The 13,907-nt window shown below is 43.1% G+C and overlaps 1 long non-coding RNA gene across 1 annotated transcript; it reads right to left on the reverse strand.

The window, feature by feature from the left end:
- Positions 1–2,182: 2,182 nt before the first annotated feature.
- On the reverse strand, positions 2,183–4,017 carry LOC122880972. Its single transcript, XR_006379076.1, has 3 exons — positions 3,398–4,017; positions 2,990–3,056; positions 2,183–2,891 (listed from the first exon to the last, which is right to left on the reverse strand). It is a non-coding gene; the product is annotated as an uncharacterized LOC122880972 (long non-coding RNA).
- Positions 4,018–13,907: the final 9,890 nt, after the last annotated feature.

Raw genomic sequence — 13,907 nt, forward strand, 5'->3', positions numbered from 1 at the left:
TAACATCAGCTAGTTCATTTTACAACACATAACACATATAACTTACTAGCTTGCACTTTTAAGGTGTTTAAAATATGAAAAGATGAACAGTATGTTAAGTTCCAGACATGTCTGGGAGAAAGAGAATGTTTGCATACCCACCAGCTTCAGTTCCACAAAGTATATTTTGGTCCATCTGAGAGCAGTGAAGTTTTGATTGTTATTTAGGCTATTAAAAGACAAATATTTATTTATCATTTCAATTAGCATTGAATGGATATCTAAGAAATGTCTGTTGTCCCTCTCTTTCTCTACAGGCTCATGGTGTAGATGGCAAAATGATAATTATGGTTCAGTATCTGAACCGCAAGAGATACATCCTATTGCAAGCTGCAATAGCAGCTGCAAGCAGAGTTTCTTGCATGGCTGAAAGCAGGGGTCATGCCCAGTGTTTAATTACAAAATTTGATCCACAACTATGTTGCAAATAAGGTGAATTGTTTATTATATCTTTTGTTCTTAGATTCTCAATAATCACCTCCAATCACACCATCATCCTCACCCAGTGGGACTTTCATCTCTCTGTCCATTAGTAGCAGTGACAATGAAACGTCAAGACAACCCAAGCAAATTAGAAATGATGAAGAAGCATTTCAGAGTTGTTCAGCCAGAGATGTAAGTTTATCATGTAGATGTCTAAAGTAGTTTAGATCATATCTAAATTGTCACTGTTGTCACTGATTTATTTCATGTGCTTGATTTAAAAAAACAAAATTATTATTATTATTATTGCCGGAAACAAACCCATTTTGAAAGCTTGACATTACGTTTACAAAAATCTGGACTATTTTTCCTTGAAAATTTGGCTTGACTTTATCATTACCATCCTGGTATCATGATGATGTCTGAAACTAGTTTGCTGCTCTAGGTTTAAATTAAAACTGCTAAATATACCTGGAAGGAAATATTTTCAAACGTTTTTGTGTCTTCGTTTTAATTTGAGTGTTAGCAGAGTTACTCACATTTGTTTGCAGAATTATTTGTTTTGTTCTGATTCTCATGTAATCATATAAAGGTTCCTCCTTATTAACCCATTCAATTTGGCTATTGATAGACAGAGCCAAATCTAGGCCAGACTGTTTGGCCTTGTTAGAAGTATACGTTGAAACAATTGACACTCTAATTCAGTGTTGTCATAATCTGATTAGCTGATAAAGCAGATCCTGCAGAAAAAAACAGGAAGGACAACAGTGCTTGAAGAATATGAAGAAACTGGGATGCTGTGTGACAGTAGAAGAAGGCCTTTCTTGCAGCACACATGGTTGAGACGGAAGGGTAAGTTTATGATACCAGGGTTAGGCGGTTAACAGCTATCTAACTTATTTTTGTTTTGTTTTTTTCCTTTTTAAATAAATTTCCTGCATGATAACTAAAAGTTAGGTAGGTAAATGTTTTGGGTCCTACATTACTGATAGTTTACTATTAATGTTGTTGCATGTGAAAATACATCAGTGGTTGCTTGAATGAGATTGGAGAAAAAGCAGCAATGACAGTAATGAACTCAACTCTGCGCTAGACGACTCACATTACTAAAGTAATGTGGTAATCGTTCCAGCCTTATAAAGCACATGTGCTTGTGTATATGAGCAAACAACAATTTCCCTTTTTTTTTCTTTGCAGGAGAATCCCTCAACAACTAACTAAAGAGAAATATGCATCGGAATTGTCACCTTGTTCCCTGCATTAAAAGATCCTTTCTCCAGGAAATGATGTGTAAGGTGTGTTAATTACATAAGTTTAAAGAAAAATTTGCTGTCATTTCCGTGTGTGTGTGAGCAGCCTAGAAAGTAATTGATACAATTTATTTTAAAATTTATTTTTTCATTAAGAAATTATTACTAAGCATTGATGCACACTGTACAGTACCCCTTTGATTATTAATGCACAAATACATTCAGATGCCATTTTATAAGGTCCATCTAGATTAAACTAATGCAGTTAAACACAGCAGTGCTTAAATAAATCCTTCCTCCATCCCTCCTTCCTCCAATGTAGTGAGCATGCGCCAACATGCATGCTGCCTGTTGCCGTAGCTCCGTCTCATTGTTAAAGAGTTTCCCCTCGGGGATCAATAAAGTATTTCTGATTCTGATGAAGGTTCTAATGTTCAGTTTTTGTTTCAAGTATTTTTAGAGAGGTGTTTATTCAACTTTATGGCCATTTTAGATGCTGTAGTTTGTGCTACTGTGAAATGTATTGTTATACTGAGAGGTGTTTCTAATATTTAGTCTACCCTCATTGATAAAAATGGGGTGGGTCAAATGTTAGGTGCACCTCTCAGTATAACTCAAAAACTGAACATTAGAACTGTCAGGAAGGTAGGATTTATTGCAGGCATGTGTAGGTAACTGTATAGGTTTTAGCTAGGTGCTTAGCTTTAGAATTGTTCTGATGCCTGACTTTTATTTGTAATATGAACAATTGTTACAAGGGGGCTCCTGCTATTTGCTGATTATGAAGTTGAGCTTAATTATGTATATGTTCTCTGTCTGTAAGGAACATTTTTACAACAGCCAAAGTCGCTCTGGATTTCTGGCATGGCGGCTCAAGATAATTCAGAGAGAGACAAAACTTGTGGCCAAGGAACCGAAAATGCAGACAGCAGGAGAAGGTGGTCCAAGACAGGAGAGGGAGCTGCCTCAGATTGGTGGTCAGTTGGATGAAGAGCATTGTAAAGAGGTCATATCCTTGATGAACCACACCAGTAACAGAGAAATCATCCGGCAGAAGATGAAGACAACCTGTGACTATAGACAGCGCCTCATCCACAATCCTGATGAATCACACACCGTACTCTCAGTGTTTCCAAGGTTGCTGGACACTGAAGGGCTGGTAAGTGTTGGCATCCTTTTCTGTAACCACAATTCATAGCTATAAGCTTAGAATGTGTTCTTCAGAAATGTAAAGTGAACCAAATTTTTTTTTTTCATTTGTCTGTTGCTGCACATACCTTTAGGCTTCTCTTGTTTCTTTGGACCAGAAACAGCTGCCAAACGTCTTGAGAAGTGGCATACATCCTATAAAGGAAAGGTGATCAGAGAAGCCGACAGCCTTACTACCACCCCAGTGCTCCAGAGTTTGCTGAAGTCTGCCAGGAATCAGTACAATGATGAATCCTCAGAATCCTCATTGCCCAAGTATTCAATTAAGGCCAAATGAAATGATTTTCAATGCATCTGTCATACACAGTACTTAAGATGTGACTTAACACAAAACAGCTGATAAATTCATATGGTCCTTTGGGCCCAGAAACCCTGAGAGGGTCAGGGGCAGTAGGTTAAATGGGCTTGAAATAATGTTTCGAAAGGATAAAAACTTGTGATTCAAATAAAACTCAGGACTTTTTTTTGTTTCTTACAGAGTGATCATGAGTGTCATATGGCATCTTTCCTGCTGCTTCTGCATATCCTACCACCTCAGCCTACTAAAAAGAAAACACAGAAGATCAGCGTAGCTCAAGCCATGGACCATCTGGTTGTGTTTCACAAGTTATGTACTGGGCCAAAGTATGTGATTTAAGTGGGAAACGTCGCACAGACTAAAGATGTAACTCGATATGTAATTTTTCTCACAGTCATGCAAGAGTCTAGAAGAACATCTAGAGAACCAGGAGGGACATCTTACTTCTTACTTCTGGAACCTGCAAGCACGCCATCAGCTCTTACTACGTTGTGATGGACAAGAAGCTCATCTCCTGCCAGGGAACCACCTCATTGGCAGCCTTTGATGAACTCTTTAAAGTGCACTTTGTTTTTAGTGTAAGCTATGACAACGCTCTCAGCATACTCACATACACAATATTTCACAATAAACACAAGACCACTCGAACTGGCCTCTGGCCTGCCCGGCTTGGTGCACTGGTCGAGGTGTCTCCTCTTCGCACAGCAACTCATACAAACAAACAAAGTTTTCCCAGCCTCTCTGGCTGTCTGGGGTAGTCTGTAGGAAGAGAATAATTAGTCAATGAGTCTCAGCTGGGACAATTAGCTCTCCCTGGCACTGCTCACCCACCACTCCCCCTCTCTGCAGCTGACTGCTAACCATGCCCATCTCCACATACACCCACCACCCGATTTAGGCCTGTGAGCCATCCCCCCCACGGGGGCAGGAGAGGAAGTTGGCCATGGCCATCTGCACTCCCGGCTTATGGACCAATTAAAGGGCTGTAATGCCAGATATCATCGGGTGACACAAGGCCTCAACCGCCTACCGGAGGGCCAAGCACTCCTTTTCTACGGTGCTCTCCCAAGACTCCCTTTCAGACAGCTTCCTGCTGATGTATAATACAGGGCAGTCAACTCCCTGCCCCTGCTGGGACAAAACTCTCTGTTTGACACATCAGTCTGCAGGACAAAAGGACTTGGACTAGGCGGCAATAGCTGCTGTTTTATCTACCTGGATGAGCACCTGCCCTCTGCCCAAGTGGTACCCCAGATACTATACCTTTCTCCGTCCAGCTGCGCACTTCTTCAGGTTTCTTTGGGCCTCAGTGACTCGAGCACCGTGGCCACCCACCACACATGCTCCACCCAGCTGTTACTGTGGATGGCAACATCGTCCAAGTAAGCTGCCAACTCTGGAGACAAGGGAATCTGCCAGTAGCCCTGGGTCAAGTTCAGTGTTGTGAAAAAACAAGCAGTGCCTAACTAATCCAAGAGCATCAAATTTTGACACGTCATTAACTTTGCGGTAGTCCACACCGAACCGTATACCACACCAGGCACTGTTGCACTCTTCTATTACTCCCATCTCCAGCATGGCCTTTCCTCCTGAACTACTTTTCTTTTGTGTTCAGGCAACCGATAGTGCTGTGAATGCACTGCCATGCCTGGACGAGTTTCAACGTGGTGTTCTATGAGATTTGTGTGGCCCGGCTCATCTCTTTCACCATGGTCACTAGAGAAACTCCGCCTCTCTCCATGCTTTTAGGAGGTTGAGGTGGTAAATTTGCATTGCCCCTCCCCTATCAGACCGCACAACCTCATAATCCACATCACCCACTCGCCGTGTGACAACAAAGGGTCCTTGCCACCTGGTGAGTAATTTGAAACTGGAAGAAGGGAGTAATACAAGCACTTTATCTCCCGGTGTAAATTGTCTTAACCTAGTTCCTCTGTTGTACAGGAGTTGGCGACGTTCCTGGGCCTGGAGCAAATTCCTCCACTCAGTGCCCGAGTGTGTGGATTTTTGGTCTTAGGTCCAGGACGTACTGAACTTAATTTTTGCTTGGGCTCGGACCTTTCTTCCAGCTTTCTTTAACAAGGTCCAGAACCCCACGTGATTTCCTGCCAAATGGCAGTTCGAATGGAGAAAATCCCATTGAGGCTTGGGGTACCTCTCACACCGCAAACAACAGAGGATCTAGCCACCTGTCCCAATTGTGGTCGTCCTCGTGCACAAATTTACGGATCATGGACTTCAAGGTTTTGTTCAGACGCTTGACGAGACCGTTGGTTTGAGGGTGGTAAACATTGGTCCGAATTGACTTGATGCCCAATAATCCGTAAAGTTCTCTCAATGTTCATGATATGAACAACGTGCCCTGGTCAGTCAGGATCTCTTTCGGGATCCCGACTCGGGAGATGACCTGCACAAGTGCAAGACACACATCAGCGATGTCAGCAAATGTTAGAACCGGCCCATTATCAGGTCTAGTGTCTTATTAAACCCCATATACCCGGATATTGGGTTATAATGAGCCGCTTGGTAAACTGTTTCCTGGAGGCTTTTCAGTACCAACAACTGGGTAACTTCCTCTCCTTTCTGAGTGTCACAACTCACTCTGTACAGCCTGTCCCTAATCAAAGAACGATATGGACATGACTGTGCTGCATCAGGGCGCACCAAATGACCATCAGTTTTCATCACTTGATGAAGGCAAAACATAGAGTATCATCATAAGACTATTCCAGTGGAAAGTCTTCTGTGGAGGTTAACACGGGAACCTATACAACACCACCTTGAACATTTCGAGAAATGACTGGGGGTTGCCCGGCACCGACATTTTGTGGAGGGCAAATACATGTACAGTATATGCATGTATATGTGCAGTGATGCTGATATTTACACGTTAAAAGCAATGTGTATTTAAACTAAACTATATAAATTATAAATTGTAGCTACAGTTGATGTTTTAGTGTTACAGGGTTATTGCATGGGGATTGTTTCCTGACACTATATGACTAAGAACTGATCTGATCATTTGATTTGTTGAGGTTTTATTGTTGTGATCTTCTCCATGGTTAACGTGAGATTATTATTGTAACTGTAGTTCTCAGCCACTGCTAAATTGATGTTAGTAACTAGTCTTTGCATGCTAACTAACTCCTTTTAACCTGGCACTGTTATCCTATACAGATCATACACACACACACACACACACACACACACACACACACACACACACACACACACACACACACACACACACACACACACCTCTAATTTAGCCTTATACACAACCACACACGGCGGAGAGGAACTTCAAAGCTCCTGCTTCACTGTGCTTTCCTTTGTCTTTAACACGTGTCCATGCTTGTGCAGACTGAACATACAGAGGCAGATCAAAGACACACACTTTCATGTGCAAGCAAGCAAGCACACACACCCACACACACCCACACGCTCTCCTTCACACACACACACACAAACCTGTTTTTATAAAACTGAGAGGACCACTGACTGGGAGCAGCCTGTTGGGATACACCCTTTCTGTAAGGTCTATAGACATGATTATAACTGCTAAATTAATTCTAAATTTATGTGAACACAAAAATGACTTCAAACATCAAAAACTTTTACATACATTTTAAACCTGAAGTTTGGCACCCCTGGGGACCAGTTATTTTGAACCTGAATTTTCCTGCAAGGCAGGAGGAAAGGGGAGGTGAGGAAGGAAGGAAAGATGGAGTGGTTGGACGAGTGAGAGGGAGGAAGAGGAGTTAAAGAAAGGAGATAAAAGGGGGAGGAGTAGGAGGAGGACAGGGGGGTGATAGAGGGAAAGATAAAGAGGAAAGTGGGAACAGAGGGAGGAAGACAAAGTATGAGGGAGGCAGGACAGAAAGAGAGGGGAGGAGATGGAGGAAAAGGTGAAGAGAGAGAGAGAAGAGGTGGAACAATGGAGAGAAAAAATAAAAGGAAGGAAGGAAGGAGAGTGAGGATGGAGGAAAGGGAGAAGATATGAGACTAAGTCTTCTTCTTCTTATCCTTTCTGCTGTTCCCTTTCAGGGGTCGCCACAGCGAATCATGTGCCTCCATCTAACCCTGCCCTCTGCATCCTCTTCACTCACACCAATTAACTTCATGTCCTCTCTTACTACATCCATAAATCTCCTCTTTGGTCTTCCTCTAGACCTCCTGCCTGGCAGCTCTAACCTCAGCATCCTTCTACCAATATATTCACAGTCTCTCCTCTGAACATGTCCAAACCACCTCAATCTGGCCTCTCTGACTTTAACTCCGAAACATCTAACATGAGCTGTCCCTCTGATGTACTCCCAAAGAGAACCTCAACATCTTAAGCTCTGCTACCTCCAGCTCTGCCTCTTGTCTTTTCTTCAGTGCCACTGTCTCTAAGCTGTACAACATCGCTGGTCTCACCACCGTCTTGAACACCTTTCCTTTCATTCTTGCTGATACTCTTTTATCACACAACACACCTGACACTTTTCTCCACCTGTTCCAACCTGCTTGCACTCGCCTCTTCACCTCTTTTCCACAGTCTCCATTGCTCTGAACCGTTGACCCTAAGTACTTAAAGTCCTGCACCGTCTTCACCTCTGCTCCCTGTAACCTCACCATTCCACCTGGGTCCCTGCCATTGACACACATGTAATCTGTCTTACTGCGGCTAAGCTTCATTCCTCTGTCTTCCAGAGCAGACCTCCATCTCTCTAGATTTTCCTCCACCTGCTCCATGCTCTCACTACAAATCACAATGTCATCCGCAAACAACATAGTCCATGGAGATTCCTGTCTAACCTCATCTGTCAACCTGTCCATCACCAGAGCAAACAAGAAGGGGCTCAGAGCCGATCCTTGATACAGACCCACCTCCACCTTGAACTCCTCTGTCACACCTACAGCACACCTCACCACGGTCTTACAGCTCTCATACATGTCCTGCACCACTCTAACATACTTCTCTGCCACTCCAGACTTCCTCATACAATACCACAGCTCCTCTCTCAGCACCCTGTCATACGCTTTCTCTAAATCTACAAAGACACAATGCAACCCCCCATGACCTTCTCTGTACTTCTCCATCAGCATCCTCAAAGCAAATACTGCATCTGTTGTACTCTTTCTAGGCATGAAACCATATTGCTGCTCACAAATGCTCACCTCTGCTCTTAGCCTAGCTTACACTACTCTTTCCCACAACTTCATTGTATGGCTCATCAGCTTTATTCCTCTGTAGTTGCCACAGCTCTGCACATCTCCCTTGTTCTTAAAAATTGGCACCAGTACACTTCTCCATTCCTCGGGCATCCACTCACTCTCCAAGATCTTGTTAAACAAACTAGTCAGAAACTCTACTGCCACCTCTCCTAGACACTTCCATACCTCCACAGGTATGTCATCAGGACCAACTACCTTTCAACTCTTCATCCTCTTCAACGTCCTCCTCACTTCACTCTTGCTAATCTTTGCTACTTCCTGCTCCACACCAATCATTTCTTCTACTCCTCGTTCCCTTTCATTTTCCTCATTCATCAACTCTTCAAAGTACTCCTTCCATCTTCCCGTCACACTCCTGGCACCTGTCAATACATTTCCATCCTTATCTTTAATCACCCTAACCTGCTGCACATCCTTCCCATCTCTATCTCTTTGTCTGGCCAACCTGTAAAAATCCATCTCTCCCTCTTTAGTGTCCAACCTAGCATACAAATCCTCATATGCTCTTTGTTTGGCCTTTGCCACCTCTACCTTCACCTTACGCTGCATCTCCCTGTACTCCTGTCTACTCTCTTCAGTCCTCTCAGTGTCCCACTTCTTCTTAGCTATGTTCCTGCCTCTTCTGGAAGAAAGTGTTCACTACAGCCATTTCCATCCTCTTTGCAAAGTTTACCACCATCTGTCCTTCTGCGTTCCTGTCCTGAAGACCAAACCTGCCCATCACATTCTCATCACCTCTGTTTCCTTCACCTACATGCCCATTGAAATCTGCCCCAATCACCACTCTCTCACCTCTGGGGATGTTCTGCATCACTTCATCTAACTCACTCCAGAATTTCTCCTTCTCTTCTAACTCACATCCTACCTGTGGAGCATAACCACTCACAACATTGAACATCACCCCTTCAATTTCCAGCATCAGACTCATCAACCTGTCTGATATTCTTTTCACCTCTAGAATATTCCTCACAAACTCCTCTTTCAGGATAACTCCTACTCCGTTTCTCTTTCTATCTGACCCATGGTAGAACAACTTGAACCCTGCTCCTAAGCTTCTAGCCTTGCTACCTTTCCACCTGGTCTCCTGGACACACAGTATGTCCACCTTCCTTCTCTGCATCATGTCAATCAACTCTCTAGCCTTCCCATGTCATAGTCCCAACATTCAAAGTCCCTACTGTCAGTCCTACATTCTTAGCTTTCCTCTTCTCTCTCTGCCTACGAACACACCTTCCTCCTCTCCTTTTTCGTCTTCGACCAACAGTAGTCCAGTTTCCACTGGTACCCTGTAGGTCAACAGCACCGGTGGCGGTTGTTGTTAACCTGGACCCCGACTGATCCGATATGGAAGTCATTGTCACGATTCGCATTTTTAATTTGGCATATGTTTTACGTCGGATGCCCTTCCTGACACAACCCTCTGGGACTGGCAAAAGAAGACACTGGCTTGTGCCCCATTGTGGTTGCATTAAGATATCTCAAGATATGAGACTAAGTAGGAGAAAATAATTTGAAGAGAGGGAGGTGAAAAGGAGAGCAGGAAAAATGGAAGAGGGAGGGAAGAGAGACAGAAGAAAAAAAAAGGTGGTGAATCATCAAAACATGATACATTATAACAAATGCAAAGAGTATTACATGTATCAACAGATAAGAACAAGTGCAACGTCTTTTCAGTAATTTCGCCTAAAGCTGATTTGCTGCTTCATGCAGCAGCTCTACCATTTAGCTAAGAGACTCCAGCCAGCTGAGGTAGAGCCCAGGTGACTGGCTCCACCCACAGATTTCTGGCTGACATCCTAATTTCAATACAGTATTGTATTTATTCTATTCAAAAGCAGTTGGTGTGTATTTGGTAGAATATTAGAACGCAAGCAAATTGTTGTTTTTAAGTACACCCTTTTTCATAAATACAGGTAACTAACAAATAGCAAGGAGTGCATTTAGTGTGTGAAATATCTGTGTTAGGGTCATCACTGTCAGACTCAACAGTTCCCTTTCTTCCTTTAGGTGTTGAGGATCCTGTTAAAATAATGAAGAAAGACAGCGCTATACATCATTAATCAGTACATTTTTTTAAATTAAAGTTTTTCTAAAGTTTGCTAAAAGGTGATGTTAAGACATAACTAACACATTTAGTGTGTGAAGTACTTGTTTTAGGGTCATCACTGTCAGACTCAACAGTTTGCTGTCTTCTCTTAATAATAAATCGTTATCTTTTTAATTTCTCAATGTTCATAAAAACAAGGAAGGAATGGAAAGGGTAGTGTTAGTCTGTGTGATACCTATGGATGCAATGTCATCAGTAGTTGGTGTCTTTCAGATCTTGAGGATCCTTTGACAAAATAGACAATAAAGTTAATAAACTGGCATATAGTTGATCTCAACACTCATTCAGCCTTCACACTAAGCAATGCCTATTGTGTTGGAAGGTAAAAACAGTTAAATGTGTAACCCACCTGATGACAAAGAGCAGAAAGATGGGTCCTTCCTTGCCTTCCTTGAGAGATCACTGTCCATAGCTTCCGACACTTACTCTGAAAAACAGGGATAACAGACATTTTCTCTGAAATAAATCTATATATAATATAGCCTACCGTATATATGTTCAATTCGATTTTATTTATATAGCACCAATTCACAACATAAGTTATCTCATTGCACTTTTCCTATAGAGCAGGTCTACACCGTACTCTTTATAATATTCTTTACAGAGACCCAACAAATTTGTAAAAAAATCTGTATTTCCATTACCATTGGGCTTGATATGGATTTGATCCAGGCTCATTTCCTTGAAGTCTGACAGTCAGCCTTGTTCTAGAACAATCAGCACTTTGCTTAATTTAGCCAACTCCAGCGTTCCTTTGGGTAGTCTATAATACTGCCTATGGACCCGGATGTCATGGCCAAGAAAATTTGCAAGTATGTCCATCTCATTATCTTTCAGGTTTAGGACCGTGGACAGTGTGAATACGTGCTTTCTCAACTTGGTTGAGGACAGAGTTTCAAGATGTTTGGCCTCACATTCCCTTGCAATCTCTGATGTCCGATGGCATCTGATCCCCTTAAGGGAGTCTCTGCTTCAGGTCTGGAGAAGAAAAAGGGATTTTCATCAGGAACACCATAGGCCCACCAATGTGCAACGAAGCCTTCCATTGAGGAAAGTATGTCTGGCGTTAGAAGGATGGGAACTTTCCTGTTTCTTTTCCCTTTTATTTCAATGCGCTGAAATTGCTGGCAAAGCTTTTGCTCCAACTCTGAAAGTCCTAGTGCCAAATCTGAATGGACTCCTGAAGTGTCTCTTAGGGTGAATGCACTAAGTGGCATCTTTGACACCCCGCCCTCTCTTCTGCAATTAAACAGGATCACCTCACAAAGAGTCAAAGTGGCCAGCTTGGACCAGTTCTTCTTATTTGGATCATTCTCAAGTCTGCTTTGGTATTCTTGTCTGCACTTATCAAGATGCATGTGCATGTTCTTTACATCCTCAGTGAAAGGGAGGAGCTGAGGAGTGTTCCATTTCCCCTCTTTTAGTTTGTAGGGCACTTGATGACACACACACACACACACATTCCATTTTTTCTCATAAAGACACCTGCTCCTCTCCAGATTCTTAAGAAATTCCTCATTGTCGGACTCTGCCATCTGCGCGTCACACTCAAGAATAGCTGCAATCTTCTTGAGACTATGACCCAGTTTCAGAACCAAGGATGGAGTTTTGTAGATTTTTGTCTTCATCAAAGCCAGCCACGTCCTTTACTGCTTCAATCACAAAGTTGAAGTTGGAAGGTACACAGAAGTCCTCAATACATTTCAGTCTGCCAGCTTTCCGTGAGTGCCAAATTAGTCTTCCTATTTCTCACATTTTTTGACTAATGTACTCATGTTTGGTCTTGTCATGTCCATGCTTTGCATACAAAAGTCTCAAAATGCTTTTCTCCTCTCTAATGGAGACTTCATCTTGGTGCATAGCATTTACCAGCCCCCAAACTTTTCACAACACCATCTGGAAGGGATGTGCAAAGGCACAGAGTGATTGGATGTCACTTTTGCCTGGCTTTATTGTGCTGCATTTTCATGAAAGCCTGCACCTGGACATGTGCCTCCATAATAATTTTCTTTTAAGCAAAGCCTCACAGTTTATGCAGTGCATGTAGTCACTTGCTTTCACTGGTTTCCCAGCTTGCTGTCTTGGGATTAGTGTTCCACTACCAGTTTTTAGGACCTCATTATTATGAGCACGGTTTCCTTTATTTCTATTGAGGTCAAAATGCAATTTTCATTCCTTTGAGTTTTTGTGTACCCACCAGAAGCTTCGCTAGAAGCTTAATCTTAAACCATCATAAATTGACATTTTATTGAGTGTTTAAGCCAAGTTGTCTATGCTACACTGTTTTCCTGGCCATTGTTTTACCTATATGTTTTAACTTGGAAAAAGTTTTCAGTCACTGGACGTATGGATCTTAAGTGATTTTAAGCTGGCTGCAACTCGACGTGGTTTACCGGACTGCCTCCACTGCTGCTAGCTTAGCTAGGTTTGTTTTTATCCCAGTGGCTAGGCTAACCAGTTGCTTTTACTAAGGATTTTAAGCTCTTTAGCACTATTATGGACTTTACTGTGGATTTTAAGCTTTGAAGCACTCTCACGGACTAACTGCAAGCCTGATGGCTTGTCACCTTGCTGTTTCAAAGCTGAAGAAAAGTATCGCTTGTCTGGAAGCCGAGCTCAGAGAAAAAGACAAGCTCATCCTGGAGTTCTCCACTGTCACCTCAGCCCAGGCAAAACACCTTGCAGTCCTCAGCTCCTCTGGCTGCGGAAACCCTAATGCGACCATCCCATCTCACTCCCCTGACTGCTCCACTCCAGCACTGGACAATGATCCCACTCTTCCGTGGCTCAGCTTCATCATCACTAGCGCCCCGGAGCATGAAGCCATTTCAGCTAAGCCTGAAGATCCTTGGCTCCTCGTGGGTGCAAAGCCCAAAGCAATGGCCATTTCTACTCCTCCGCCTTGCAGGACTTTCCTCCATTGGAGGGATGCTCCCTTTTTCCAGCGGTCAAGTCTTCCTCCTCCTTTCGCCGCAAGTTACTGAAAGAGGCCGTGATTAGGAGAAGCTCTGGAGGTCTCATTCGTCCTGTGACAGCAGAGAACACCTCTGCTAAGAAGGACGCCGCCCCCTTGCCGCAGCAGTCCCCGGCCACAACTATCCCAGGGACTGCAGATGGAACTCGGCGGTCTCCACGATCACTGACTCTGCCTACTCTCATCCCCCCAACTACGTTGATAGTTGGAGATACAATAATAAGGAATATCCACTTCGTCAATGTGGTCACACGCTACTTTCCCGGAGCTAGGCACGCTGGATCGTGAAATTGGCCATTTTAGCAGGATCCTCAGCCTTCATACCTGGCTCCAGTCTACCTGCAGTACCCATGACGTTGGTTTTATTCACAATTTTAACTTATTCTG

The sequence above is a fragment of the Siniperca chuatsi genome, linkage group LG9, assembly GCF_020085105.1.
Source record: "Siniperca chuatsi isolate FFG_IHB_CAS linkage group LG9, ASM2008510v1, whole genome shotgun sequence".
NCBI lineage: Eukaryota > Metazoa > Chordata > Actinopteri > Centrarchiformes > Sinipercidae > Siniperca > Siniperca chuatsi.